This window comes from Hyla sarda, unplaced genomic scaffold, assembly GCF_029499605.1.
Source record: "Hyla sarda isolate aHylSar1 unplaced genomic scaffold, aHylSar1.hap1 scaffold_142, whole genome shotgun sequence".
Lineage (NCBI taxonomy): Eukaryota > Metazoa > Chordata > Amphibia > Anura > Hylidae > Hyla > Hyla sarda.
In genome coordinates this window covers 249349-274929 of record NW_026608050.1, presented here as the reverse complement: position 1 = coordinate 274929, position 25581 = coordinate 249349, and the positions used below count along the sequence as shown (strand labels likewise).

General features: G+C 46.1%; 12 non-coding genes across 12 annotated transcripts; all 12 read right to left on the bottom strand.

Annotated features, from left to right (window-relative positions):
- Positions 1-338: 338 nt before the first annotated feature.
- On the bottom strand, positions 339-529 carry LOC130307129 (U2 spliceosomal RNA). The gene has a single exon (XR_008856341.1). It is a non-coding gene; the product is annotated as a U2 spliceosomal RNA (small nuclear RNA).
- Positions 530-2619: 2090 nt separating this feature from the next.
- On the bottom strand, positions 2620-2810 carry LOC130307126 (U2 spliceosomal RNA). The gene has a single exon (XR_008856340.1). It is a non-coding gene; the product is annotated as a U2 spliceosomal RNA (small nuclear RNA).
- A 2085-nt stretch (positions 2811-4895) lies between these two features.
- On the bottom strand, positions 4896-5086 carry LOC130307125 (U2 spliceosomal RNA). The gene has a single exon (XR_008856339.1). It is a non-coding gene; the product is annotated as a U2 spliceosomal RNA (small nuclear RNA).
- Positions 5087-7174: 2088 nt separating this feature from the next.
- LOC130307124 (U2 spliceosomal RNA) lies at positions 7175-7365 on the bottom strand. Its single transcript, XR_008856338.1, has one exon. It is a non-coding gene; the product is annotated as a U2 spliceosomal RNA (small nuclear RNA).
- A 2080-nt stretch (positions 7366-9445) lies between these two features.
- LOC130307123 (U2 spliceosomal RNA) lies at positions 9446-9636 on the bottom strand. Its single transcript, XR_008856337.1, has one exon. It is a non-coding gene; the product is annotated as a U2 spliceosomal RNA (small nuclear RNA).
- Positions 9637-11718: 2082 nt separating this feature from the next.
- On the bottom strand, positions 11719-11909 carry LOC130307122 (U2 spliceosomal RNA). Its single transcript, XR_008856336.1, has one exon. It is a non-coding gene; the product is annotated as a U2 spliceosomal RNA (small nuclear RNA).
- A 2091-nt stretch (positions 11910-14000) lies between these two features.
- On the bottom strand, positions 14001-14191 carry LOC130307121 (U2 spliceosomal RNA). The gene has a single exon (XR_008856334.1). It is a non-coding gene; the product is annotated as a U2 spliceosomal RNA (small nuclear RNA).
- Positions 14192-16279: 2088 nt separating this feature from the next.
- On the bottom strand, positions 16280-16470 carry LOC130307120 (U2 spliceosomal RNA). The gene has a single exon (XR_008856333.1). It is a non-coding gene; the product is annotated as a U2 spliceosomal RNA (small nuclear RNA).
- Positions 16471-18553: 2083 nt separating this feature from the next.
- On the bottom strand, positions 18554-18744 carry LOC130307118 (U2 spliceosomal RNA). The gene has a single exon (XR_008856331.1). It is a non-coding gene; the product is annotated as a U2 spliceosomal RNA (small nuclear RNA).
- Positions 18745-20832: 2088 nt separating this feature from the next.
- On the bottom strand, positions 20833-21023 carry LOC130307117 (U2 spliceosomal RNA). The gene has a single exon (XR_008856330.1). It is a non-coding gene; the product is annotated as a U2 spliceosomal RNA (small nuclear RNA).
- Positions 21024-23108: 2085 nt separating this feature from the next.
- Positions 23109-23299, bottom strand: LOC130307115 (U2 spliceosomal RNA). The gene has a single exon (XR_008856329.1). It is a non-coding gene; the product is annotated as a U2 spliceosomal RNA (small nuclear RNA).
- A 2088-nt stretch (positions 23300-25387) lies between these two features.
- On the bottom strand, positions 25388-25578 carry LOC130307114 (U2 spliceosomal RNA). The gene has a single exon (XR_008856328.1). It is a non-coding gene; the product is annotated as a U2 spliceosomal RNA (small nuclear RNA).
- Between the last annotated feature and the right edge of the window lie 3 nt (positions 25579-25581).

Sequence of the window (25581 nt, the reverse complement as noted above, 5' to 3'; positions counted from 1 at the left end):
CTTCATAAGCATTAATCTTATTTTGTCAATTAGGAACATTCAGCACCCACCCGCTATCAAGGCAGCTGCCTATCATGTCATGCCCTACCTGCACAGGTGTGCTGGCTACTCAAATGATCCAATTAAGGAGGCCATTTAGTCAGCAGCAGCAGAAGTCCTGTGCCTGGACGCTCCAACAGGGGCCAGACACAAGCAGAAGCAGAAGCAGCAGAAGCAGCAGCAGCACCACCTTTTGTTTTTTGGCTGCAGCAGCAGCAAGGCCCACAGGGCTGGCTAGCTGGCTAGCCAGCAAGCAGGTAGCAATGAAAGTAGGAATCTTTCTTTTTAACCCTGTAAGGGGGTGGTGCACTGTACCCGAAGATACTGCCATATCGGGTCAATGCATAGGGCGACGGAAGCAAGCTTCGAAATCGGCCCCCGTTCTCAAAAATCCATTTAATATATGGTCCCCAGATAGGGGACGTATCAGATATTAAACTGATAAGAACAGATACTACACTTGATCTTAGCCAAAAGGCCGAGAAGCGATAACCGTGAAAGGGGCGGGCCCAACAAGGTCCCCTTCATGGGCACTATCACTGCTTGCTGTCAGGGAGGCTGCCAGACAATTTTCCATGCACACTCTGGGCTGGGGGGCAGTCAACCACCAGTACACACAGCAGAACCTAAACCCATACCATTATTGCTAAGCAGCAAGACAGGGGCCCATTGCACTCCCACGGGGCCTTTTTAAATGCAATCCATAACCCGGATTTGCCAGGAACCCTTCTTACTCCTCCTACTTGCATGTGACACTGGGCTTAGGATCTGCATAGGAAACACACACACAAGCACACACCTACCTTTGTTGCCTGCAGATGCCTCCTTGGCTGTCCCCAAACGGTATCAAACCAACACCCACGGGAAGCTGTAAGCATAGAGGACATGCCTGCACCCCATTGGACTTACCTGTGTGGGTTAAATCCGGGTTATTTGACAACCTATGGCGGTGATGGTTCTGCTCAGGCAGAGCAGTGCTGATGCTCCTCATAAAGCTGTCGCTGCTGTGAAGGTTCTAGGTGACATCACAAATCCCTATGGTTACATACACAACAAAGCTGGGTTGTTGTTGTTTACACTCTGCAAGGCCTGTGGAAGTGAGTGACATCATAGCACTGTAGTTCTGAGGGTTCAAGATGGATGCAACAATCTCCTGTTGCTTCTATGAAGGCCGTAATAGACGACATCACCAAACAGCTCCATAGTCACATACACAGCAAAGGAGAGATGTTGTTTACACCTAGTGATGTCAGTGGTATTGAGTGACATCACAGCACAGTGCTAAGGCTCCTGGGCCTGGACACAGCAGCGGCTGCAATATCTCAACGGAGAATACGTTTATATCTATGTGTGTGTGTGCGCATATATATATATATATATATATATATATATATATATATATATATATATATTTCTCCGCCGAAATCACTTTTAAACCCATTTCCACCTTTTTTTCCCTTCTCTTCCTCTTACTTTTTTTTCACGTTTTTTTACGTTTTTCTCCTTTTCGCCTCTTTTCTGGGCGTATTATTCTTCTTTTTCTTCTTTTTTTTCGTCTAATGCATACCCCATCAGTGCAGCAATGCTTATTCAATACCGCCAGCAGATGGAGACACTGGGGGATAATTTTCTAAGGATTTATACTGATTTTTCCTGTCTGAATTTGTCGCACAGAAAGTTGCAGGCCAAATATGTGTGACATTTCTGCGACTTTAGCTTCTAGAGCATTTTTACAACATTATACATAGGTGCTGAATACATAAAAAGCGACTGTTCAGCGACAGACAAGTCGCATCGGCTGAAAGTAGGCCAGAATGTCAGTCCATGTTGGAGCAGGTTTAGATACAGTCTAAAGCATAGATCTCAAAGTCTGTGCACAGAATTTAGCAAGGGCCTCGCACCTTCTGATGCATCAGGTAGGTGCACAATAGCATAGCCTAACCCTCTGTACTTTGGTCTATATTGATGCGGGACATAGACAGCCAGCTGATGACCAATCCATTAGTGCAATGGATGGCTGGAAGCATTTGTCTTTGCCTTTGCAATACCACAGAAGCAATGCATGGTCAATGTACAGCAATGACACACCTGTGTGAACAGCCAGGAGACCCCCCCCCCCCCCCATGTTATGTTACATAGTTACATAGTTAGTACGGTCGAAAAAAGACATATGTCCATCAAGTTCAACCAGGGAATTAAGGGGTAGGGGTGTGGCGCGATATTGGGGAAGGGATGAGATTTTATATTTCTTCATAAGCATTAATCTTATTTTGTCAATTAGGAACATTCAGCACCCACCCGCTATCAAGGCAGCTGCCTATCATGTCATGCCCTACCTGCACAGGTGTGCTGGCTACTCAAATGATCCAATTAAGGAGGCCATTTAGTCAGCAGCAGCAGAAGTCCTGTGCCTGGACGCTCCAACAGGGGCCAGACACAAGCAGAAGCAGCAGAAGCAGCAGCAGCACCACCTTTTGTTTTTTGGCTGCAGCAGCAGCAAGGCCCACAGGGCTGGCTAGCTGGCTAGCCAGCAAGCAGGTAGCAATGAAAGTAGGAATCTTTCTTTTTAACCCTGTAAGGGGGTGGTGCACTGTACCCGAAGATACTGCCATATCGGGTCAATGCATAGGGCGACGGAAGCAAGCTTCGAAATCGGCCCCCGTTCTCAAAAATCCATTTAATATATGGTCCCCAGATAGGGGACGTATCAGATATTAAACTGATAAGAACAGATACTACACTTGATCTTAGCCAAAAGGCCGAGAAGCGATAACCGTGAAAGGGGCGGGCCCAACAAGGTCCCCTTCATGGGCACTATCACTGCTTGCTGTCAGGGAGGCTGCCAGACAATTTTCCATGCACACTCTGGGCTGGGGGGCAGTCAACCACCAGTACACACAGCAGAACCTAAACCCATACCATTATTGCTAAGCAGCAAGACAGGGGCCCATTGCACTCCCACGGGGCCTTTTTAAATGCAATCCATAACCCGGATTTGCCAGGAACCCTTCTTACTCCTCCTACTTGCATGTGACACTGGGCTTAGGATCTGCATAGGAAACACACACACAAGCACACACCTACCTTTGTTGCCTGCAGATGCCTCCTTGGCTGTCCCCAAACGGTATCAAACCAACACCCACGGGAAGCTGTAAGCATAGAGGACATGCCTGCACCCCATTGGACTTACCTGTGTGGGTTAAATCCGGGTTATTTGACAACCTATGGCGGTGATGGTTCTGCTCAGGCAGAGCAGTGCTGATGCTCCTCATAAAGCTGTCGCTGCTGTGAAGGTTCTAGGTGACATCACAAATCCCTATGGTTACATACACAACAAAGCTGGGTTGTTGTTGTTTACACTCTGCAAGGCCTGTGGAAGTGAGTGACATCATAGCACTGTAGTTCTGAGGGTTCAAGATGGATGCAACAATCTCCTGTTGCTTCTATGAAGGCCGTAATAGACAACATCACCAAACAGCTCCATAGTCACATACACAGCAAAGGAGAGATGTTGTTTACACCTAGTGATGTCAGTGGTATTGAGTGACATCACAGCACAGTGCTAAGGCTCCTGGGCCTGGACACAGCAGCGGCTGCAATATCTCAACGGAGAATACGTTTATATCTATGTGTGTGTGTGCGCATATATATATATATATATATATATATATATATATATATATATATTTCTCCGCCGAAATCACTTTTAAACCCATTTCCACCTTTTTTTCCCTTCTCTTCCTCTTACTTTTTTTTCACGTTTTTTTACGTTTTTCTCCTTTTCGCCTCTTTTCTGGGCGTATTATTCTTCTTTTTCTTCTTTTTTTTCGTCTAATGCATACCCCATCAGTGCAGCAATGCTTATTCAATACCGCCAGCAGATGGAGACACTGGGGGATAATTTTCTAAGGATTTATACTGATTTTTCCTGTCTGAATTTGTCGCACAGAAAGTTGCAGGCCAAATATGTGTGACATTTCTGCGACTTTAGCTTCTAGAGCATTTTTACAACATTATACATAGGTGCTGAATACATAAAAAGCGACTGTTCAGCGACAGACAAGTCGCATCGGCTGAAAGTAGGCCAGAATGTCAGTCCATGTTGGAGCAGGTTTAGATACAGTCTAAAGCATAGATCTCAAAGTCTGTGCACAGAATTTAGCAAGGGCCTCGCACCTTCTGATGCATCAGGTAGGTGCACAATAGCATAGCCTAACCCTCTGTACTTTGGTCTATATTGATGCGGGACATAGACAGCCAGCTGATGACCAATCCATTAGTGCAATGGATGGCTGGAAGCATTTGTCTTTGCCTTTGCAATACCACAGAAGCAATGCATGGTCAATGTACAGCAATGACACACCTGTGTGAACAGCCAGGAGACCCCCCCCCCATGTTATGTTACATAGTTACATAGTTAGTACGGTCGAAAAAAGACATATGTCCATCAAGTTCAACCAGGGAATTAAGGGGTAGGGGTGTGGCGCGATATTGGGGAAGGGATGAGATTTTATATTTCTTCATAAGCATTAATCTTATTTTGTCAATTAGGAACATTCAGCACCCACCCGCTATCAAGGCAGCTGCCTATCATGTCATGCCCTACCTGCACAGGTGTGCTGGCTACTCAAATGATCCAATTAAGGAGGCCATTTAGTCAGCAGCAGCAGAAGTCCTGTGCCTGGACGCTCCAACAGGGGCCAGACACAAGCAGAAGCAGAAGCAGCAGAAGCAGCAGCAGCACCACCTTTTGTTTTTTGGCTGCAGCAGCAGCAAGGCCCACAGGGCTGGCTAGCTGGCTAGCCAGCAAGCAGGTAGCAATGAAAGTAGGAATCTTTCTTTTTAACCCTGTAAGGGGGTGGTGCACTGTACCCGAAGATACTGCCATATCGGGTCAATGCATAGGGCGACGGAAGCAAGCTTCGAAATCGGCCCCCGTTCTCAAAAATCCATTTAATATATGGTCCCCAGATAGGGGACGTATCAGATATTAAACTGATAAGAACAGATACTACACTTGATCTTAGCCAAAAGGCCGAGAAGCGATAACCGTGAAAGGGGCGGGCCCAACAAGGTCCCCTTCATGGGCACTATCACTGCTTGCTGTCAGGGAGGCTGCCAGACAATTTTCCATGCACACTCTGGGCTGGGGGGCAGTCAACCACCAGTACACACAGCAGAACCTAAACCCATACCATTATTGCTAAGCAGCAAGACAGGGGCCCATTGCACTCCCACGGGGCCTTTTTAAATGCAATCCATAACCCGGATTTGCCAGGAACCCTTCTTACTCCTCCTACTTGCATGTGACACTGGGCTTAGGATCTGCATAGGAAACACACACACAAGCACACACCTACCTTTGTTGCCTGCAGATGCCTCCTTGGCTGTCCCCAAACGGTATCAAACCAACACCCACGGGAAGCTGTAAGCATAGAGGACATGCCTGCACCCCATTGGACTTACCTGTGTGGGTTAAATCCGGGTTATTTGACAACCTATGGCGGTGATGGTTCTGCTCAGGCAGAGCAGTGCTGATGCTCCTCATAAAGCTGTCGCTGCTGTGAAGGTTCTAGGTGACATCACAAATCCCTATGGTTACATACACAACAAAGCTGGGTTGTTGTTGTTTACACTCTGCAAGGCCTGTGGAAGTGAGTGACATCATAGCACTGTAGTTCTGAGGGTTCAAGATGGATGCAACAATCTCCTGTTGCTTCTATGAAGGCCGTAATAGACGACATCACCAAACAGCTCCATAGTCACATACACAGCAAAGGAGAGATGTTGTTTACACCTAGTGATGTCAGTGGTATTGAGTGACATCACAGCACAGTGCTAAGGCTCCTGGGCCTGGACACAGCAGCGGCTGCAATATCTCAACGGAGAATACGTTTATATCTATGTGTGTGTGTGCGCATATATATATATATATATATATATATATATATATATATATATATATTTCTCCGCCGAAATCACTTTTAAACCCATTTCCACCTTTTTTTCCCTTCTCTTCCTCTTACTTTTTTTTCACGTTTTTTTACGTTTTTCTCCTTTTCGCCTCTTTTCTGGGCGTATTATTCTTCTTTTTCTTCTTTTTTTTCGTCTAATGCATACCCCATCAGTGCAGCAATGCTTATTCAATACCGCCAGCAGATGGAGACACTGGGGGATAATTTTCTAAGGATTTATACTGATTTTTCCTGTCTGAATTTGTCGCACAGAAAGTTGCAGGCCAAATATGTGTGACATTTCTGCGACTTTAGCTTCTAGAGCATTTTTACAACATTATACATAGGTGCTGAATACATAAAAAGCGACTGTTCAGCGACAGACAAGTCGCATCGGCTGAAAGTAGGCCAGAATGTCAGTCCATGTTGGAGCAGGTTTAGATACAGTCTAAAGCATAGATCTCAAAGTCTGTGCACAGAATTTAGCAAGGGCCTCGCACCTTCTGATGCATCAGGTAGGTGCACAATAGCATAGCCTAACCCTCTGTACTTTGGTCTATATTGATGCGGGACATAGACAGCCAGCTGATGACCAATCCATTAGTGCAATGGATGGCTGGAAGCATTTGTCTTTGCCTTTGCAATACCACAGAAGCAATGCATGGTCAATGTACAGCAATGACACACCTGTGTGAACAGCCAGGAGACCCCCCCCCCCATGTTATGTTACATAGTTACATAGTTAGTACGGTCGAAAAAAGACATATGTCCATCAAGTTCAACCAGGGAATTAAGGGGTAGGGGTGTGGCGCGATATTGGGGAAGGGATGAGATTTTATATTTCTTCATAAGCATTAATCTTATTTTGTCAATTAGGAACATTCAGCACCCACCCGCTATCAAGGCAGCTGCCTATCATGTCATGCCCTACCTGCACAGGTGTGCTGGCTACTCAAATGATCCAATTAAGGAGGCCATTTAGTCAGCAGCAGCAGAAGTCCTGTGCCTGGACGCTCCAACAGGGGCCAGACACAAGCAGAAGCAGAAGCAGCAGAAGCAGCAGCAGCACCACCTTTTGTTTTTTGGCTGCAGCAGCAGCAAGGCCCACAGGGCTGGCTAGCTGGCTAGCCAGCAAGCAGGTAGCAATGAAAGTAGGAATCTTTCTTTTTAACCCTGTAAGGGGGTGGTGCACTGTACCCGAAGATACTGCCATATCGGGTCAATGCATAGGGCGACGGAAGCAAGCTTCGAAATCGGCCCCCGTTCTCAAAAATCCATTTAATATATGGTCCCCAGATAGGGGACGTATCAGATATTAAACTGATAAGAACAGATACTACACTTGATCTTAGCCAAAAGGCCGAGAAGCGATAACCGTGAAAGGGGCGGGCCCAACAAGGTCCCCTTCATGGGCACTATCACTGCTTGCTGTCAGGGAGGCTGCCAGACAATTTTCCATGCACACTCTGGGCTGGGGGGCAGTCAACCACCAGTACACACAGCAGAACCTAAACCCATACCATTATTGCTAAGCAGCAAGACAGGGGCCCATTGCACTCCCACGGGGCCTTTTTAAATGCAATCCATAACCCGGATTTGCCAGGAACCCTTCTTACTCCTCCTACTTGCATGTGACACTGGGCTTAGGATCTGCATAGGAAACACACACACAAGCACACACCTACCTTTGTTGCCTGCAGATGCCTCCTTGGCTGTCCCCAAACGGTATCAAACCAACACCCACGGGAAGCTGTAAGCATAGAGGACATGCCTGCACCCCATTGGACTTACCTGTGTGGGTTAAATCCGGGTTATTTGACAACCTATGGCGGTGATGGTTCTGCTCAGGCAGAGCAGTGCTGATGCTCCTCATAAAGCTGTCGCTGCTGTGAAGGTTCTAGGTGACATCACAAATCCCTTTGGTTACATACACAACAAAGCTGGGTTGTTGTTGTTTACACTCTGCAAGGCCTGTGGAAGTGAGTGACATCATAGCACTGTAGTTCTGAGGGTTCAAGATGGATGCAACAATCTCCTGTTGCTTCTATGAAGGCCGTAATAGACGACATCACCAAACAGCTCCATAGTCACATACACAGCAAAGGAGAGATGTTGTTTACACCTAGTGATGTCAGTGGTATTGAGTGACATCACAGCACAGTGCTAAGGCTCCTGGGCCTGGACACAGCAGCGGCTGCAATATCTCAACGGAGAATACGTTTATATCTATGTGTGTGTGTGCGCATATATATATATATATATATATATATATATATATATATTTCTCCGCCGAAATCACTTTTAAACCCATTTCCACCTTTTTTTCCCTTCTCTTCCTCTTACTTTTTTTTCACGTTTTTTTACGTTTTTCTCCTTTTCGCCTCTTTTCTGGGCGTATTATTCTTCTTTTTCTTCTTTTTTTTCGTCTAATGCATACCCCATCAGTGCAGCAATGCTTATTCAATACCGCCAGCAGATGGAGACACTGGGGGATAATTTTCTAAGGATTTATACTGATTTTTCCTGTCTGAATTTGTCGCACAGAAAGTTGCAGGCCAAATATGTGTGACATTTCTGCGACTTTAGCTTCTAGAGCATTTTTACAACATTATACATAGGTGCTGAATACATAAAAAGCGACTGTTCAGCGACAGACAAGTCGCATCGGCTGAAAGTAGGCCAGAATGTCAGTCCATGTTGGAGCAGGTTTAGATACAGTCTAAAGCATAGATCTCAAAGTCTGTGCACAGAATTTAGCAAGGGCCTCGCACCTTCTGATGCATCAGGTAGGTGCACAATAGCATAGCCTAACCCTCTGTACTTTGGTCTATATTGATGCGGGACATAGACAGCCAGCTGATGACCAATCCATTAGTGCAATGGATGGCTGGAAGCATTTGTCTTTGCCTTTGCAATACCACAGAAGCAATGCATGGTCAATGTACAGCAATGACACACCTGTGTGAACAGCCAGGAGACCCCCCCCCCCATGTTATGTTACATAGTTACATAGTTAGTACGGTCGAAAAAAGACATATGTCCATCAAGTTCAACCAGGGAATTAAGGGGTAGGGGTGTGGCGCGATATTGGGGAAGGGATGAGATTTTATATTTCTTCATAAGCATTAATCTTATTTTGTCAATTAGGAACATTCAGCACCCACCCGCTATCAAGGCAGCTGCCTATCATGTCATGCCCTACCTGCACAGGTGTGCTGGCTACTCAAATGATCCAATTAAGGAGGCCATTTAGTCAGCAGCAGCAGAAGTCCTGTGCCTGGACGCTCCAACAGGGGCCAGACACAAGCAGAAGCAGAAGCAGCAGAAGCAGCAGCAGCACCACCTTTTGTTTTTTGGCTGCAGCAGCAGCAAGGCCCACAGGGCTGGCTAGCTGGCTAGCCAGCAAGCAGGTAGCAATGAAAGTAGGAATCTTTCTTTTTAACCCTGTAAGGGGGTGGTGCACTGTACCCGAAGATACTGCCATATCGGGTCAATGCATAGGGCGACGGAAGCAAGCTTCGAAATCGGCCCCCGTTCTCAAAAATCCATTTAATATATGGTCCCCAGATAGGGGACGTATCAGATATTAAACTGATAAGAACAGATACTACACTTGATCTTAGCCAAAAGGCCGAGAAGCGATAACCGTGAAAGGGGCGGGCCCAACAAGGTCCCCTTCATGGGCACTATCACTGCTTGCTGTCAGGGAGGCTGCCAGACATTTTTCCATGCACACTCTGGGCTGGGGGGCAGTCAACCACCAGTACACACAGCAGAACCTAAACCCATACCATTATTGCTAAGCAGCAAGACAGGGGCCCATTGCACTCCCACGGGGCCTTTTTAAATGCAATCCATAACCCGGATTTGCCAGGAACCCTTCTTACTCCTCCTACTTGCATGTGACACTGGGCTTAGGATCTGCATAGGAAACACACACACAAGCACACACCTACCTTTGTTGCCTGCAGATGCCTCCTTGGCTGTCCCCAAACGGTATCAAACCAACACCCACGGGAAGCTGTAAGCATAGAGGACATGCCTGCACCCCATTGGACTTACCTGTGTGGGTTAAATCCGGGTTATTTCACAACCTATGGCGGTGATGGTTCTGCTCAGGCAGAGCAGTGCTGATGCTCCTCATAAAGCTGTCGCTGCTGTGAAGGTTCTAGGTGACATCACAAATCCCTATGGTTACATACACAACAAAGCTGGGTTGTTGTTGTTTACACTCTGCAAGGCCTGTGGAAGTGAGTGACATCATAGCACTGTAGTTCTGAGGGTTCAAGATGGATGCAACAATCTCCTGTTGCTTCTATGAAGGCCGTAATAGACGACATCACCAAACAGCTCCATAGTCACATACACAGCAAAGGAGAGATGTTGTTTACACCTAGTGATGTCAGTGGTATTGAGTGACATCACAGCACAGTGCTAAGGCTCCTGGGCCTGGACACAGCAGCGGCTGCAATATCTCAACGGAGAATACGTTTATATCTATGTGTGTGTGTGCGCATATATATATATATATATATATATATATATATATATATATTTCTCCGCCGAAATCACTTTTAAACCCATTTCCACCTTTTTTTCCCTTCTCTTCCTCTTACTTTTTTTTCACGTTTTTTTACGTTTTTCTCCTTTTCGCCTCTTTTCTGGGCGTATTATTCTTCTTTTTCTTCTTTTTTTTCGTCTAATGCATACCCCATCAGTGCAGCAATGCTTATTCAATACCGCCAGCAGATGGAGACACTGGGGGATAATTTTCTAAGGATTTATACTGATTTTTCCTGTCTGAATTTGTCGCACAGAAAGTTGCAGGCCAAATATGTGTGACATTTCTGCGACTTTAGCTTCTAGAGCATTTTTACAACATTATACATAGGTGCTGAATACATAAAAAGCGACTGTTCAGCGACAGACAAGTCGCATCGGCTGAAAGTAGGCCAGAATGTCAGTCCATGTTGGAGCAGGTTTAGATACAGTCTAAAGCATAGATCTCAAAGTCTGTGCACAGAATTTAGCAAGGGCCTCGCACCTTCTGATGCATCAGGTAGGTGCACAATAGCATAGCCTAACCCTCTGTACTTTGGTCTATATTGATGCGGGACATAGACAGCCAGCTGATGACCAATCCATTAGTGCAATGGATGGCTGGAAGCATTTGTCTTTGCCTTTGCAATACCACAGAAGCAATGCATGGTCAATGTACAGCAATGACACACCTGTGTGAACAGCCAGGAGACCCCCCCCCCCATGTTATGTTACATAGTTACATAGTTAGTACGGTCGAAAAAAGACATATGTCCATCAAGTTCAACCAGGGAATTAAGGGGTAGGGGTGTGGCGCGATATTGGGGAAGGGATGAGATTTTATATTTCTTCATAAGCATTAATCTTATTTTGTCAATTAGGAACATTCAGCACCCACCCGCTATCAAGGCAGCTGCCTATCATGTCATGCCCTACCTGCACAGGTGTGCTGGCTACTCAAATGATCCAATTAAGGAGGCCATTTAGTCAGCAGCAGCAGAAGTCCTGTGCCTGGACGCTCCAACAGGGGCCAGACACAAGCAGAAGCAGAAGCAGCAGAAGCAGCAGCAGCACCACCTTTTGTTTTTTGGCTGCAGCAGCAGCAAGGCCCACAGGGCTGGCTAGCTGGCTAGCCAGCAAGCAGGTAGCAATGAAAGTAGGAATCTTTCTTTTTAACCCTGTAAGGGGGTGGTGCACTGTACCCGAAGATACTGCCATATCGGGTCAATGCATAGGGCGACGGAAGCAAGCTTCGAAATCGGCCCCCGTTCTCAAAAATCCATTTAATATATGGTCCCCAGATAGGGGACGTATCAGATATTAAACTGATAAGAACAGATACTACACTTGATCTTAGCCAAAAGGCCGAGAAGCGATAACCGTGAAAGGGGCGGGCCCAACAAGGTCCCCTTCATGGGCACTATCACTGCTTGCTGTCAGGGAGGCTGCCAGACAATTTTCCATGCACACTCTGGGCTGGGGGGCAGTCAACCACCAGTACACACAGCAGAACCTAAACCCATACCATTATTGCTAAGCAGCAAGACAGGGGCCCATTGCACTCCCACGGGGCCTTTTTAAATGCAATCCATAACCCGGATTTGCCAGGAACCCTTCTTACTCCTCCTACTTGCATGTGACACTGGGCTTAGGATCTGCATAGGAAACACACACACAAGCACACACCTACCTTTGTTGCCTGCAGATGCCTCCTTGGCTGTCCCCAAACGGTATCAAACCAACACCCACGGGAAGCTGTAAGCATAGAGGACATGCCTGCACCCCATTGGACTTACCTGTGTGGGTTAAATCCGGGTTATTTGACAACCTATGGCGGTGATGGTTCTGCTCAGGCAGAGCAGTGCTGATGCTCCTCATAAAGCTGTCGCTGCTGTGAAGGTTCTAGGTGACATCACAAATCCCTATGGTTACATACACAACAAAGCTGGGTTGTTGTTGTTTACACTCTGCAAGGCCTGTGGAAGTGAGTGACATCATAGCACTGTAGTTCTGAGGGTTCAAGATGGATGCAACAATCTCCTGTTGCTTCTATGAAGGCCGTAATAGACGACATCACCAAACAGCTCCATAGTCACATACACAGCAAAGGAGAGATGTTGTTTACACCTAGTGATGTCAGTGGTATTGAGTGACATCACAGCACAGTGCTAAGGCTCCTGGGCCTGGACACAGCAGCGGCTGCAATATCTCAACGGAGAATACGTTTATATCTATGTGTGTGTGTGCGCATATATATATATATATATATATATATATATATATATATATATATATTTCTCCGCCGAAATCACTTTTAAACCCATTTCCACCTTTTTTTCCCTTCTCTTCCTCTTACTTTTTTTTCACGTTTTTTTACGTTTTTCTCCTTTTCGCCTCTTTTCTGGGCGTATTATTCTTCTTTTTCTTCTTTTTTTTCGTCTAATGCATACCCCATCAGTGCAGCAATGCTTATTCAATACCGCCAGCAGATGGAGACACTGGGGGATAATTTTCTAAGGATTTATACTGATTTTTCCTGTCTGAATTTGTCGCACAGAAAGTTGCAGGACAAATATGTGTGACATTTCTGCGACTTTAGCTTCTAGAGCATTTTTACAACATTATACATAGGTGCTGAATACATAAAAAGCGACTGTTCAGCGACAGACAAGTCGCATCGGCTGAAAGTAGGCCAGAATGTCAGTCCATGTTGGAGCAGGTTTAGATACAGTCTAAAGCATAGATCTCAAAGTCTGTGCACAGAATTTAGCAAGGGCCTCGCACCTTCTGATGCATCAGGTAGGTGCACAATAGCATAGCCTAACCCTCTGTACTTTGGTCTATATTGATGCGGGACATAGACAGCCAGCTGATGACCAATCCATTAGTGCAATGGATGGCTGGAAGCATTTGTCTTTGCCTTTGCAATACCACAGAAGCAATGCATGGTCAATGTACAGCAATGACACACCTGTGTGAACAGCCAGGAGACCCCCCCCCCCCCCATGTTATGTTACATAGTTACATAGTTAGTACGGTCGAAAAAAGACATATGTCCATCAAGTTCAACCAGGGAATTAAGGGGTAGGGGTGTGGCGCGATATTGGGGAAGGGATGAGATTTTATATTTCTTCATAAGCATTAATCTTATTTTGTCAATTAGGAACATTCAGCACCCACCCGCTATCAAGGCAGCTGCCTATCATGTCATGCCCTACCTGCACAGGTGTGCTGGCTACTCAAATGATCCAATTAAGGAGGCCATTTAGTCAGCAGCAGCAGAAGTCCTGTGCCTGGACGCTCCAACAGGGGCCAGACACAAGCAGAAGCAGAAGCAGCAGAAGCAGCAGCAGCACCACCTTTTGTTTTTTGGCTGCAGCAGCAGCAAGGCCCACAGGGCTGGCTAGCTGGCTAGCCAGCAAGCAGGTAGCAATGAAAGTAGGAATCTTTCTTTTTAACCCTGTAAGGGGGTGGTGCACTGTACCCGAAGATACTGCCATATCGGGTCAATGCATAGGGCGACGGAAGCAAGCTTCGAAATCGGCCCCCGTTCTCAAAAATCCATTTAATATATGGTCCCCAGATAGGGGACGTATCAGATATTAAACTGATAAGAACAGATACTACACTTGATCTTAGCCAAAAGGCCGAGAAGCGATAACCGTGAAAGGGGCGGGCCCAACAAGGTCCCCTTCATGGGCACTATCACTGCTTGCTGTCAGGGAGGCTGCCAGACAATTTTCCATGCACACTCTGGGCTGGGGGGCAGTCAACCACCAGTACACACAGCAGAACCTAAACCCATACCATTATTGCTAAGCAGCAAGACAGGGGCCCATTGCACTCCCACGGGGCCTTTTTAAATGCAATCCATAACCCGGATTTGCCAGGAACCCTTCTTACTCCTCCTACTTGCATGTGACACTGGGCTTAGGATCTGCATAGGAAACACACACACAAGCACACACCTACCTTTGTTGCCTGCAGATGCCTCCTTGGCTGTCCCCAAACGGTATCAAACCAACACCCACGGGAAGCTGTAAGCATAGAGGACATGCCTGCACCCCATTGGACTTACCTGTGTGGGTTAAATCCGGGTTATTTGACAACCTATGGCGGTGATGGTTCTGCTCAGGCAGAGCAGTGCTGATGCTCCTCATAAAGCTGTCGCTGCTGTGAAGGTTCTAGGTGACATCACAAATCCCTATGGTTACATACACAACAAAGCTGGGTTGTTGTTGTTTACACTCTGCAAGGCCTGTGGAAGTGAGTGACATCATAGCACTGTAGTTCTGAGGGTTCAAGATGGATGCAACAATCTCCTGTTGCTTCTATGAAGGCCGTAATAGACGACATCACCAAACAGCTCCATAGTCACATACACAGCAAAGGAGAGATGTTGTTTACACCTAGTGATGTCAGTGGTATTGAGTGACATCACAGCACAGTGCTAAGGCTCCTGGGCCTGGACACAGCAGCGGCTGCAATATCTCAACGGAGAATACGTTTATATCTATGTGTGTGTGTGCGCATATATATATATATATATATATATATATATATATATATATATATATTTCTCCGCCGAAATCACTTTTAAACCCATTTCCACCTTTTTTTCCCTTCTCTTCCTCTTACTTTTTTTTCACGTTTTTTTACGTTTTTCTCCTTTTCGCCTCTTTTCTGGGCGTATTATTCTTCTTTTTCTTCTTTTTTTTCGTCTAATGCATACCCCATCAGTGCAGCAATGCTTATTCAATACCGCCAGCAGATGGAGACACTGGGGGATAATTTTCTAAGGATTTATACTGATTTTTCCTGTCTGAATTTGTCGCACAGAAAGTTGCAGGCCAAATATGTGTGACATTTCTGCGACTTTAGCTTCTAGAGCATTTTTACAACATTATACATAGGTGCTGAATACATAAAAAGCGACTGTTCAGCGACAGACAAGTCGCATCGGCTGAAAGTAGGCCAGAATGTCAGTCCATGTTGGAGCAGGTTTAGATACAGTCTAAAGCATAGATCTCAAAGTCTGTGCACAGAATTTAGCAAGGGCCTCGCACCTTCTGATGCATCAGGTAGGTGCACAATAGCATAGCCTAACCCTCTGTACTTTGGTCTATATTGATGCGGGACATAGACAGCCAGCTGATGACCAATCCATTAGTGCAATGGATGGCTGGAAGCATTTGTCTTTGCCTTTGCAATACCACAGAAGCAATGCATGGTCAATGTACAGCAATGACACACCTGTGTGAACAGCCAGGAGACCCCCCCCCCCATGTTATGTTACATAGTTACATAGTTAGTACGGTCGAAAAAAGACATATGTCCATCAAGTTCAACCAGGGAATTAAGGGGTAGGGGTGTGGCGCGATATTGGGGAAGGGATGAGATTTTATATTTCTTCATAAGCATTAATCTTATTTTGTCAATTAGGAACATTCAGCACCCACCCGCTATCAAGGCAGCTGCCTATCATGTCATGCCCTACCTGCACAGGTGTGCTGGCTACTCAAATGATCCAATTAAGGAGGCCATTTAGTCAGCAGCAGCAGAAGTCCTGTGCCTGGACGCTCCAACAGGGGCCAGACACAAGCAGAAGCAGAAGCAGCAGAAGCAGCAGCAGCACCACCTTTTGTTTTTTGGCTGCAGCAGCAGCAAGGCCCACAGGGCTGGCTAGCTGGCTAGCCAGCAAGCAGGTAGCAATGAAAGTAGGAATCTTTCTTTTTAACCCTGTAAGGGGGTGGTGCACTGTACCCGAAGATACTGCCATATCGGGTCAATGCATAGGGCGACGGAAGCAAGCTTCGAAATCGGCCCCCGTTCTCAAAAATCCATTTAATATATGGTCCCCAGATAGGGGACGTATCAGATATTAAACTGATAAGAACAGATACTACACTTGATCTTAGCCAAAAGGCCGAGAAGCGATAACCGTGAAAGGGGCGGGCCCAACAAGGTCCCCTTCATGGGCACTATCACTGCTTGCTGTCAGGGAGGCTGCCAGACAATTTTCCATGCACACTCTGGGATGGGGGGCAGTCAACCACCAGTACACACAGCAGAACCTAAACCCATACCATTATTGCTAAGCAGCAAGACAGGGGCCCATTGCACTCCCACGGGGCCTTTTTAAATGCAATCCATAACCCGGATTTGCCAGGAACCCTTCTTACTCCTCCTACTTGCATGTGACACTGGGCTTAGGATCTGCATAGGAAACACACACACAAGCACACACCTACCTTTGTTGCCTGCAGATGCCTCCTTGGCTGTCCCCAAACGGTATCAAACCAACACCCACGGGAAGCTGTAAGCATAGAGGACATGCCTGCACCCCATTGGACTTACCTGTGTGGGTTAAATCCGGGTTATTTGACAACCTATGGCGGTGATGGTTCTGCTCAGGCAGAGCAGTGCTGATGCTCCTCATAAAGCTGTCGCTGCTGTGAAGGTTCTAGGTGACATCACAAATCCCTATGGTTACATACACAACAAAGCTGGGTTGTTGTTGTTTACACTCTGCAAGGCCTGTGGAAGTGAGTGACATCATAGCACTGTAGTTCTGAGGGTTCAAGATGGATGCAACAATCTCCTGTTGCTTCTATGAAGGCCGTAATAGACGACATCACCAAACAGCTCCATAGTCACATACACAGCAAAGGAGAGATGTTGTTTACACCTAGTGATGTCAGTGGTATTGAGTGACATCACAGCACAGTGCTAAGGCTCCTGGGCCTGGACACAGCAGCGGCTGCAATATCTCAACGGAGAATACGTTTATATCTATGTGTGTGTGTGCGCATATATATATATATATATATATATATATATATATATATATTTCTCCGCCGAAATCACTTTTAAACCCATTTCCACCTTTTTTTCCCTTCTCTTCCTCTTACTTTTTTTTCACGTTTTTTTACGTTTTTCTCCTTTTCGCCTCTTTTCTGGGCGTATTATTCTTCTTTTTCTTCTTTTTTTTCGTCTAATGCATACCCCATCAGTGCAGCAATGCTTATTCAATACCGCCAGCAGATGGAGACACTGGGGGATAATTTTCTAAGGATTTATACTGATTTTTCCTGTCTGAATTTGTCGCACAGAAAGTTGCAGGCCAAATATGTGTGACATTTCTGCGACTTTAGCTTCTAGAGCATTTTTACAACATTATACATAGGTGCTGAATACATAAAAAGCGACTGTTCAGCGACAGACAAGTCGCATCGGCTGAAAGTAGGCCAGAATGTCAGTCCATGTTGGAGCAGGTTTAGATACAGTCTAAAGCATAGATCTCAAAGTCTGTGCACAGAATTTAGCAAGGGCCTCGCACCTTCTGATGCATCAGGTAGGTGCACAATAGCATAGCCTAACCCTCTGTACTTTGGTCTATATTGATGCGGGACATAGACAGCCAGCTGATGACCAATCCATTAGTGCAATGGATGGCTGGAAGCATTTGTCTTTGCCTTTGCAATACCACAGAAGCAATGCATGGTCAATGTACAGCAATGACACACCTGTGTGAACAGCCAGGAGACCCCCCCCCCCCATGTTATGTTACATAGTTACATAGTTAGTACGGTCGAAAAAAGACATATGTCCATCAAGTTCAACCAGGGAATTAAGGGGTAGGGGTGTGGCGCGATATTGGGGAAGGGATGAGATTTTATATTTCTTCATAAGCATTAATCTTATTTTGTCAATTAGGAACATTCAGCACCCACCCGCTATCAAGGCAGCTGCCTATCATGTCATGCCCTACCTGCACAGGTGTGCTGGCTACTCAAATGATCCAATTAAGGAGGCCATTTAGTCAGCAGCAGCAGAAGTCCTGTGCCTGGACGCTCCAACAGGGGCCAGACACAAGCAGAAGCAGAAGCAGCAGAAGCAGCAGCAGCACCACCTTTTGTTTTTTGGCTGCAGCAGCAGCAAGGCCCACAGGGCTGGCTAGCTGGCTAGCCAGCAAGCAGGTAGCAATGAAAGTAGGAATCTTTCTTTTTAACCCTGTAAGGGGGTGGTGCACTGTACCCGAAGATACTGCCATATCGGGTCAATGCATAGGGCGACGGAAGCAAGCTTCGAAATCGGCCCCCGTTCTCAAAAATCCATTTAATATATGGTCCCCAGATAGGGGACGTATCAGATATTAAACTGATAAGAACAGATACTACACTTGATCTTAGCCAAAAGGCCGAGAAGCGATAACCGTGAAAGGGGCGGGCCCAACAAGGTCCCCTTCATGGGCACTATCACTGCTTGCTGTCAGGGAGGCTGCCAGACAATTTTCCATGCACACTCTGGGCTGGGGGGCAGTCAACCACCAGTACACACAGCAGAACCTAAACCCATACCATTATTGCTAAGCAGCAAGACAGGGGCCCATTGCACTCCCACGGGGCCTTTTTAAATGCAATCCATAACCCGGATTTGCCAGGAACCCTTCTTACTCCTCCTACTTGCATGTGACACTGGGCTTAGGATCTGCATAGGAAACACACACACAAGCACACACCTACCTTTGTTGCCTGCAGATGCCTCCTTGGCTGTCCCCAAACGGTATCAAACCAACACCCACGGGAAGCTGTAAGCATAGAGGACATGCCTGCACCCCATTGGACTTACCTGTGTGGGTTAAATCCGGGTTATTTGACAACCTATGGCGGTGATGGTTCTGCTCAGGCAGAGCAGTGCTGATGCTCCTCATAAAGCTGTCGCTGCTGTGAAGGTTCTAGGTGACATCACAAATCCCTATGGTTACATACACAACAAAGCTGGGTTGTTGTTGTTTACACTCTGCAAGGCCTGTGGAAGTGAGTGACATCATAGCACTGTAGTTCTGAGGGTTCAAGATGGATGCAACAATCTCCTGTTGCTTCTATGAAGGCCGTAATAGACGACATCACCAAACAGCTCCATAGTCACATACACAGCAAAGGAGAGATGTTGTTTACACCTAGTGATGTCAGTGGTATTGAGTGACATCACAGCACAGTGCTAAGGCTCCTGGGCCTGGACACAGCAGCGGCTGCAATATCTCAACGGAGAATACGTTTATATCTATGTGTGTGTGTGCGCATATATATATATATATATATATATATATATATATATATATATATATATATTTCTCCGCCGAAATCACTTTTAAACCCATTTCCACCTTTTTTTCCCTTCTCTTCCTCTTACTTTTTTTTCACGTTTTTTTACGTTTTTCTCCTTTTCGCCTCTTTTCTGGGCGTATTATTCTTCTTTTTCTTCTTTTTTTTCGTCTAATGCATACCCCATCAGTGCAGCAATGCTTATTCAATACCGCCAGCAGATGGAGACACTGGGGGATAATTTTCTAAGGATTTATACTGATTTTTCCTGTCTGAATTTGTCGCACAGAAAGTTGCAGGCCAAATATGTGTGACATTTCTGCGACTTTAGCTTCTAGAGCATTTTTACAACATTATACATAGGTGCTGAATACATAAAAAGCGACTGTTCAGCGACAGACAAGTCGCATCGGCTGAAAGTAGGCCAGAATGTCAGTCCATGTTGGAGCAGGTTTAGATACAGTCTAAAGCATAGATCTCAAAGTCTGTGCACAGAATTTAGCAAGGGCCTCGCACCTTCTGATGCATCAGGTAGGTGCACAATAGCATAGCCTAACCCTCTGTACTTTGGTCTATATTGATGCGGGACATAGACAGCCAGCTGATGACCAATCCATTAGTGCAATGGATGGCTGGAAGCATTTGTCTTTGCCTTTGCAATACCACAGAAGCAATGCATGGTCAATGTACAGCAATGACACACCTGTGTGAACAGCCAGGAGACCCCCCCCCCATGTTATGTTACATAGTTACATAGTTAGTACGGTCGAAAAAAGACATATGTCCATCAAGTTCAACCAGGGAATTAAGGGGTAGGGGTGTGGCGCGATATTGGGGAAGGGATGAGATTTTATATTTCTTCATAAGCATTAATCTTATTTTGTCAATTAGGAACATTCAGCACCCACCCGCTATCAAGGCAGCTGCCTATCATGTCATGCCCTACCTGCACAGGTGTGCTGGCTACTCAAATGATCCAATTAAGGAGGCCATTTAGTCAGCAGCAGCAGAAGTCCTGTGCCTGGACGCTCCAACAGGGGCCAGACACAAGCAGAAGCAGCAGAAGCAGCAGCGGCAGCACCACCTTTTGTTTTTTGGCTGCAGCAGCAGCAAGGCCCACAGGGCTGGCTAGCTGGCTAGCCAGCAAGCAGGTAGCAATGAAAGTAGGAATCTTTCTTTTTAACCCTGTAAGGGGGTGGTGCACTGTACCCGAAGATACTGCCATATCGGGTCAATGCATAGGGCGACGGAAGCAAGCTTCGAAATCGGCCCCCGTTCTCAAAAATCCATTTAATATATGGTCCCCAGATAGGGGACGTATCAGATATTAAACTGATAAGAACAGATACTACACTTGATCTTAGCCAAAAGGCCGAGAAGCGATAACCGTGAAAGGGGCGGGCCCAACAAGGTCCCCTTCATGGGCACTATCACTGCTTGCTGTCAGGGAGGCTGCCAGACAATTTTCCATGCACACTCTGGGCTGGGGGGCAGTCAACCACCAGTACACACAGCAGAACCTAAACCCATACCATTATTGCTAAGCAGCAAGACAGGGGCCCATTGCACTCCCACGGGGCCTTTTTAAATGCAATCCATAACCCGGATTTGCCAGGAACCCTTCTTACTCCTCCTACTTGCATGTGACACTGGGCTTAGGATCTGCATAGGAAACACACACACAAGCACACACCTACCTTTGTTGCCTGCAGATGCCTCCTTGGCTGTCCCCAAACGGTATCAAACCAACACCCACGGGAAGCTGTAAGCATAGAGGACATGCCTGCACCCCATTGGACTTACCTGTGTGGGTTAAATCCGGGTTATTTGACAACCTATGGCGGTGATGGTTCTGCTCAGGCAGAGCAGTGCTGATGCTCCTCATAAAGCTGTCGCTGCTGTGAAGGTTCTAGGTGACATCACAAATCCCTATGGTTACATACACAACAAAGCTGGGTTGTTGTTGTTTACACTCTGCAAGGCCTGTGGAAGTGAGTGACATCATAGCACTGTAGTTCTGAGGGTTCAAGATGGATGCAACAATCTCCTGTTGCTTCTATGAAGGCCGTAATAGACGACATCACCAAACAGCTCCATAGTCACATACACAGCAAAGGAGAGATGTTGTTTACACCTAGTGATGTCAGTGGTATTGAGTGACATCACAGCACAGTGCTAAGGCTCCTGGGCCTGGACACAGCAGCGGCTGCAATATCTCAACGGAGAATACGTTTATATCTATGTGTGTGTGTGCGCATATATATATATATATATATATATATATATATATATATATATATATTTCTCCGCCGAAATCACTTTTAAACCCATTTCCACCTTTTTTTCCCTTCTCTTCCTCTTACTTTTTTTTCACGTTTTTTTACGTTTTTCTCCTTTTCGCCTCTTTTCTGGGCGTATTATTCTTCTTTTTCTTCTTTTTTTTCGTCTAATGCATACCCCATCAGTGCAGCAATGCTTATTCAATACCGCCAGCAGATGGAGACACTGGGGGATAATTTTCTAAGGATTTATACTGATTTTTCCTGTCTGAATTTGTCGCACAGAAAGTTGCAGGCCAAATATGTGTGACATTTCTGCGACTTTAGCTTCTAGAGCATTTTTACAACATTATACATAGGTGCTGAATACATAAAAAGCGACTGTTCAGCGACAGACAAGTCGCATCGGCTGAAAGTAGGCCAGAATGTCAGTCCATGTTGGAGCAGGTTTAGATACAGTCTAAAGCATAGATCTCAAAGTCTGTGCACAGAATTTAGCAAGGGCCTCGCACCTTCTGATGCATCAGGTAGGTGCACAATAGCATAGCCTAACCCTCTGTACTTTGGTCTATATTGATGCGGGACATAGACAGCCAGCTGATGACCAATCCATTAGTGCAATGGATGGCTGGAAGCATTTGTCTTTGCCTTTGCAATACCACAGAAGCAATGCATGGTCAATGTACAGCAATGACACACCTGTGTGAACAGCCAGGAGACCCCCCCCCCCATGTTATGTTACATAGTTACATAGTTAGTACGGTCGAAAAAAGACATATGTCCATCAAGTTCAACCAGGGAATTAAGGGGTAGGGGTGTGGCGCGATATTGGGGAAGGGATGAGATTTTATATTTCTTCATAAGCATTAATCTTATTTTGTCAATTAGGAACATTCAGCACCCACCCGCTATCAAGGCAGCTGCCTATCATGTCATGCCCTACCTGCACAGGTGTGCTGGCTACTCAAATGATCCAATTAAGGAGGCCATTTAGTCAGCAGCAGCAGAAGTCCTGTGCCTGGACGCTCCAACAGGGGCCAGACACAAGCAGAAGCAGCAGAAGCAGCAGCGGCAGCACCACCTTTTGTTTTTTGGCTGCAGCAGCAGCAAGGCCCACAGGGCTGGCTAGCTGGCTAGCCAGCAAGCAGGTAGCAATGAAAGTAGGAATCTTTCTTTTTAACCCTGTAAGGGGGTGGTGCACTGTACCCGAAGATACTGCCATATCGGGTCAATGCATAGGGCGACGGAAGCAAGCTTCGAAATCGGCCCCCGTTCTCAAAAATCCATTTAATATATGGTCCCCAGATAGGGGACGTATCAGATATTAAACTGATAAGAACAGATACTACACTTGATCTTAGCCAAAAGGCCGAGAAGCGATAACCGTGAAAGGGGCGGGCCCAACAAGGTCCCCTTCATGGGCACTATCACTGCTTGCTGTCAGGGAGGCTGCCAGACAATTTTCCATGCACACTCTGGGCTGGGGGGCAGTTTCAACCACCAGTACACACAGCAGAACCTAAACCCATACCATTATTGCTAAGCAGCAAGACAGGGGCCCATTGCACTCCCACGGGCCTTTTTAAATGCAATCCATAACCCGGATTTGCCAGGAACCCTTCTTACTCCTCCTACTTGCATGTGACACTGGGCTTAGGATCTGCATAGGAAACACACACACAAGCACACACCTACCTTTGTTGCCTGCAGATGCCTCCTTGGCTGTCCCCAAACGGTATCAAACCAACACCCACGGGAAGCTGTAAGCATAGAGGACATGCCTGCACCCATTGGACTTACCTGTGTGGGTTAAATCCGGGTTATTTGACAACCTATGGCGGTGATGGTTCTGCTCAGGCAGAGCAGTGCTGATGCTCCTCATAAAGCTGTCGCTGCTGTGAAGGTTCTAGGTGACATCACAAATCCCTATGGTTACATACACAACAAAGCTGGGTTGTTGTTGTTTACACTCTGCAAGGCCTGTGGAAGTGAGTGACATCATAGCACTGTAGTTCTGAGGGTTCAAGATGGATGCAACAATCTCCTGTTGCTTCTATGAAGGCCGTAATAGACGACATCACCAAACAGCTCCATAGTCACATACACAGCAAAGGAGAGATGTTGTTTACACCTAGTGATGTCAGTGGTATTGAGTGACATCACAGCACAGTGCTAAGGCTCCTGGGCCTGGACACAGCAGCGGCTGCAATATCTCAACGGAGAATACGTTTATATCTATGTGTGTGTGTGCGCATATATATATATATATATATATATATATATATATATATATATATATTTCTCCGCCGAAATCACTTTTAAACCCATTTCCACCTTTTTTTCCCTTCTCTTCCTCTTACTTTTTTTTCACGTTTTTTTACGTTTTTCTCCTTTTCGCCTCTTTTCTGGGCGTATTATTCTTCTTTTTCTTCTTTTTTTTCGTCTAATGCATACCCCATCAGTGCAGCAATGCTTATTCAATACCGCCAGCAGATGGAGACACTGGGGGATAATTTTCTAAGGATTTATACTGATTTTTCCTGTCTGAATTTGTCGCACAGAAAGTTGCAGGCCAAATATGTGTGACATTTCTGCGACTTTAGCTTCTAGAGCATTTTTACAACATTATACATAGGTGCTGAATACATAAAAAGCGACTGTTCAGCGACAGACAAGTCGCATCGGCTGAAAGTAGGCCAGAATGTCAGTCCATGTTGGAGCAGGTTTAGATACAGTCTAAAGCATAGATCTCAAAGTCTGTGCACAGAATTTAGCAAGGGCCTCGCACCTTCTGATGCATCAGGTAGGTGCACAATAGCATAGCCTAACCCTCTGTACTTTGGTCTATATTGATGCGGGACATAGACAGCCAGCTGATGACCAATCCATTAGTGCAATGGATGGCTGGAAGCATTTGTCTTTGCCTTTGCAATACCACAGAAGCAATGCATGGTCAATGTACAGCAATGACACACCTGTGTGAACAGCCAGGAGACCCCCCCCCCCATGTTATGTTACATAGTTACATAGTTAGTACGGTCGAAAAAAGACATATGTCCATCAAGTTCAACCAGGGAATTAAGGGGTAGGGGTGTGGCGCGATATTGGGGAAGGGATGAGATTTTATATTTCTTCATAAGCATTAATCTTATTTTGTCAATTAGGAACATTCAGCACCCACCCGCTATCAAGGCAGCTGCCTATCATGTCATGCCCTACCTGCACAGGTGTGCTGGCTACTCAAATGATCCAATTAAGGAGGCCATTTAGTCAGCAGCAGCAGAAGTCCTGTGCCTGGACGCTCCAACAGGGGCCAGACACAAGCAGAAGCAGAAGCAGCAGAAGCAGCAGCAGCACCACCTTTTGTTTTTTGGCTGCAGCAGCAGCAAGGCCCACAGGGCTGGCTAGCTGGCTAGCCAGCAAGCAGGTAGCAATGAAAGTAGGAATCTTTCTTTTTAACCCTGTAAGGGGGTGGTGCACTGTACCCGAAGATACTGCCATATCGGGTCAATGCATAGGGCGACGGAAGCAAGCTTCGAAATCGGCCCCCGTTCTCAAAAATCCATTTAATATATGGTCCCCAGATAGGGGACGTATCAGATATTAAACTGATAAGAACAGATACTACACTTGATCTTAGCCAAAAGGCCGAGAAGCGATAAC